The sequence below is a fragment of the Acomys russatus genome, chromosome 19 (genome assembly GCF_903995435.1).
Source record: "Acomys russatus chromosome 19, mAcoRus1.1, whole genome shotgun sequence".
Classification (NCBI taxonomy): domain Eukaryota; kingdom Metazoa; phylum Chordata; class Mammalia; order Rodentia; family Muridae; genus Acomys; species Acomys russatus.
The window spans coordinates 9,195,435-9,200,600 of NC_067155.1; the positions used below are offsets into that span (position 1 = coordinate 9,195,435).

Sequence of the window (5,166 nt, forward strand, 5' to 3'; positions counted from 1 at the left end):
ATGGTGGAATGTCTGCCTTGCCACAAAACTTTAGATATATTCTTCATAGTGATATTCATTTGTCATTACTTAACTTTGGATTTTAAATGATTTATGCATTAACAATTGCTTTATATGATAAAACTTACCATGTTCCAGTAAGTATATAGATAACACAAATTGGACTTACTTATTTTCTTTCTGTTTAATTTTCTTCTTCTGTTCATTTGAGGAAAGCTATAAGAAGGGTATGCTGGGAATATGGGGAGGTGAATGTGATCAGCATGAATCATATGGAACTCCATAATAATCAATAAAGGTATCATGATGATGAAAATAATTGCTTTATTTAAGCTTTATGGTTATCATTGAAATATATTTCTTTTACAACAGAAATGGCGAATTTTAGTATATCTTGACAGTTTTACATTATGTTTGTTAATATTGTATGTCATTCATTTGTTTCTCACAGACCGATATCACACCATTGTGAGTGATGCATTTATGAGGAAACTCGATGGCCTTCTTTCCACCAATATGTGCATGGTGAGGTATTGAGCAAATCCCATAGTAACAAACATGAAAAGTAACTACTACTGCCAACATTTTGGAGACCATACCTTTTTATGTGGATTAAGATGGGCTTTTACTCCTGAGTTTCAAGGATGTCCTGTTGTCTTTAATTCCATGGATAATGACATCCTTTTTCATACCAACTACAACCAACTACCATTATTCTTTTGAAATAGGATGATATGGTGTAAAAGAAATTGTGCTGAATCACAGAATGGACTTTTGCAATCTGGTAATCAGAATTATTTTTTTTTATCACAAACTACAACTGGAATTCTTGGAAATTTCTCTCTTGTGTTCTACTATGTAGTGCTTTACTACAAAGAATGTACGTTGAAGCCCACAGATGTGATTCTCATGCATCTAATGGCTGCCAATGCCTTGGTCATTCTTTCTTCAGGATTGCCTCAAACAATGGCAGTTTGGGGACTGAAGCAATCCTTGAATTATTTGGGGTGCGAATTCCTAGTGTACACTCAAGGATTTGCTCGAAGTGTGTCCATTTGCACCGCCTGCCTCTTGAATATTTTCCAGGCCATGACCATCTGTCCGAGGAAATACTTTTGGAAGGATCATAAAGTCAAAGCTGTAAAGTTCATTGGCTGCTTCATTCCCCTCATCTGGGTCTTGCACATCTTGATATATTTCATTTTCTTTGTCTACCGATTTCTCAAAATAAATAACAAAAATTTGACAAGAATACGAGATTTTGGATACTGCTCTGTTGTTGATAATGATGAAATAATCCGCTTGGTCTACACAGCATTGGTGGTGTGCCCTGAAGTCTTCTTCTCTGTGCTCATTGCCTTCTATAGTGGATCCATGATTGTAATTCTGTTCAGACACAAGCATAGGGTTCAACACATCAGGAGCTCTCATGATTCCAGCAGAAGCTCCTTTGAATTAAGAGCCACCCAGAAGATCCTGGCTCTGGTGTGTACCTTTCTGGCTTTTTATACTCTTTCCTCCATCTTACGAGGCTGCATTGCTCTTTTGTATAATCACAATTGGTGGCTGGTGAACATCAGTCGTCTCATCTCTCTGTGTTTTCCATCTTTCGCACCTTTTCTTCTTATGAATCATTGCAGCAATGTGTCCAGGCTGAGTTCGAAATGGAAAAGAAATAAAAGTCACTTAATCTTATTTTGATTACGTAAATGATGCTTTGTGTTATCTCCAGTAGTTTCATGATCTCACTTTGTAAAACCTGATGCCTTCATTATAGGTTGTACAGCATTTTCTTGATCCATTATTAGTTGATGGACATTTAGGTCCTTTCCAATTTATAGCTATTATGAATATAGAAGCAATGAACATATTAGAGCCATTGTCCATGTGATCAGATGAAAATTCATTTGGATATAGGCCCAAGAGTGTTACAGCTGATTCTTGAGGTAGATTGAGCACCACATTTCTGAGGAATTGCCATATTGATTTTAGTAGACATTGTACTAGTTAGTTTGCATATATGATTTCATATATATGTATGATTAGTTGGTTAATTAGTTGGTTTACTGTCCGGCCTGTAGCTGTCCTGAAACCTTCATAAACTAAAGGGCTCTTCACAAATCAATAGTTTTTCAGTTTGGTTATTTGGAGACAAGCAACCCACCATGCATACTTCAGGATTTTCATTCCAGTCTGTGATTTCTGAAGTATGAAATTTCACACAATGAATAGTTACTGATTCCCAATTCTGTCCAGTTTGACAATACATTGTAATATGGAAACAGGTCATATGGTGTACACAAATTAATAAATCACAACTGTAATTTGTTTTTAAAAGGACAGAATCTTCAGCAAAATAGTGCTGGGTGAACTGGATATGTACATATAGAACTAGGCAAAAACGGCCATACTTATCACTCTGCACAAAAATTTCTCCTTATGGATTAAAGACCTCAGTGTAAAACTCATGCACTTAGGCTTATAGTAGAGAAATTGGGGGATAGCCTTTCATACACTCCCACAGGAGCATGCTTTCTGTAAGGAATATGATTAATATAAGCACTAAGATCAACAAGTAACACATGGAATCTCACAAAACACAAACGTTTCCACATGACAAAGACCATTGGTATATGGGAAAAGTGTAAATAGCTTTTGATGGAATGGAAAGATCACAGTGAAGGGTCTACAGCTTAAGTCCATTTAAAAAGCCACACCTAGCTCAATCCATTTATCCACAAATTTCGGGAATTCCTTGTTTTTAATAGCTGAGTAGTATTCCATAGTGTATATGTACCACAGTTTCTTTGTCCACTCTTCTACTGAGGGACACTTAGGCTGTTTCCATGTTCTGGCTATTATGAATAAGGCTGCTATGATCATAATGAGTGAGTTAACCCAGAAGCAGAAAGAATCAAATGGTATATACTCACTTATATCTGCATACTAGCCCAAGGGGCATGTCCCACGAAAGCCTTCACTTACCAGGAAACTGGGACAGAGGAGAAGGCATCCTATTGGGACTCTAAATGAGAGACGCATGGGAGAATAACAAAATAAAAGGATACAGATGGTCCTAGAAATCTACAAGTAGAACAATGTGATAGGCAGATTTGGGCCCAGGGGTCCTGCTCAAACTAAGGCACCAGCCAAGGACAATACAGGAGGTAAACTTTAAACCCCTTCCCAGATCTAGCCAATGGTCAGAATATTCTCCACAGTTGAGTGGAGAGTGTGATACGACTTTCTCACATACTCTGGTGCCTCACATTTGACCATGTCCCCTGGAGGGGGAGACCTGGTGGCACTCAGAGGAAGGACAGCAAGTAGCCAAGAAGAGACTTGATACCCTATGAGAATATACAGGGGGACGTAATCCCCCTCAGGAACAGTCATAGGGGAGGGGAATAATGGGAAAATGGGGGGGGGAGGAATGGGAGGATACAAGGGATGGGATAAACATTGAGATGTAACAAGAATAAATTAATAAAAAAAATAAAAATAAAAAGCCACACCTTTTTCATAGCATACCAATTACAGAAAATAATCTGTTTCATCATGGATGGACATTTACAAGAACAGGTTCAGACATTATTTAATAAATTTCAATTTCAAAATCTGTACCACTGGAAGACAGTAGGCATGTTGAAAGCTATTACTGTATCTACGACTGGGCAAGAGCTGGATCTGGACTCACGGCAAAAAAAGTATTTTAGTAATCTACTCTCTGAAGCCTGATGGGGGCTTTGTGAAATAGACTTATATCTAGGGGTCAGAGAAGTGTTCCACATCTTTTTTTTTGGATTCTTTTTTTATTAATTTATTCTTGTTACATCTCAGTGGTTATCCCATCCCTTGTGTCCTCCCGTTCTTCCCTCCCTCCCATTTCCCCCTTATTCCTCTCCCCTATGACTGTTTCTGAGGGGGATTACCTCCACCTGTATATGCTCATAGGGTATCAAGTCTCTTCTTGGTAACCTGCTGTCCTTCCTCTGAGTGCCACCAGGTCTCCCCCTCCAGGGGACATGGTCAAATGTGAGGCACCAGAGTATGTGAGAAAGTCATATCCCACTCTCCACTCAACTGTGGATAATGTTCTGACCGTTGGCTAGATCTGGGTAGGGGTTTAAAGTTTACCGCCTGACTGCGTCACTGTAAAACCAAGGTCTATATGTGGCCCCTTCCTACCCCTGTGACACTCAAAAGACACAGTACACTCATCATGTTTCAGTTGTCTCTAACATGTCCCTTTTCTACTGTGCAAACTCTTTAAGGGACTCCGTTTTCCTCAGTTCAAACTACTTAGTAGTGACCTTCCTATCCCTCAGTTCATTCTCCGTCACCTGCAAGTTCCATCCTCTTGTTCTCTGTCTGCTCCACCTCAAATATCTTAATCTAACCCATATGTCCTCTGTAATCCCCTACAAATGCTTTGTTGCTCATGCTTTAGGACTCTCAACTTCTCTATGATCTCAGTACGTACGTTCCATCCATAAATTCTTTGTCGTTTTCTTTTGGGGATTTTTTTCATCAACTCCTGCGCACTGTAGTGCTGTCATCCCCATCGCTCCTCTTCTATTGTGCTCATTGTCCTTATTCTTCCCCCTATCTGATCTCTTTATTGATATGGCCCAAATTAAAAAAAAATCTTTGTAGAAGTTGTGTGTTGCTGGATATACCCTAATTATATTATTATTAAAAAAATCTGAGGACTTTTTTTGGGTATGGTAAACATAACTGGAGATGGTCAGTAAATTTGATGAGGTGGTGTCTGTTTTTTTGATGAGGTGGTTTCTGTTTTATCTAGTTGAGTTTTCATGTTTTACTGTTATGTCTTAGAAGCCTGTCCCCTTAAAATGACAGGAATGGAGTGGATCTGAAAAGAAGAGGAGAAACTAGGAGGAGTAGAGGATGACAAAACTATAACCAGAATATATTTAAGAAAACAGAATCTATTTTCAGTAAATTAATTAAAAAATAGAAAGAAGGCTTTCTGGCATATAATGAGATAATCAAATTATTTCTGTGAAATGCGTTACATTTGCTGATAACAATATGTGGTATACATAATAGCCAGAACATGGAAACAGCCTAAGTGTCCATTAGTAGAAGAATGGATAAAGAAACTGTGGTACATATACACTATGGAATACTACTCAGCTATTA

General features: G+C 38.2%; 1 pseudogene; it reads left to right on the top strand.

Moving 5' to 3' along the window:
* Window positions 1-757: 757 nt before the first annotated feature.
* Window positions 758-1,701, top strand: LOC127203058 (vomeronasal type-1 receptor 4-like; annotated as a pseudogene).
* The last annotated feature ends 3,465 nt before the right edge of the window (window positions 1,702-5,166 follow it).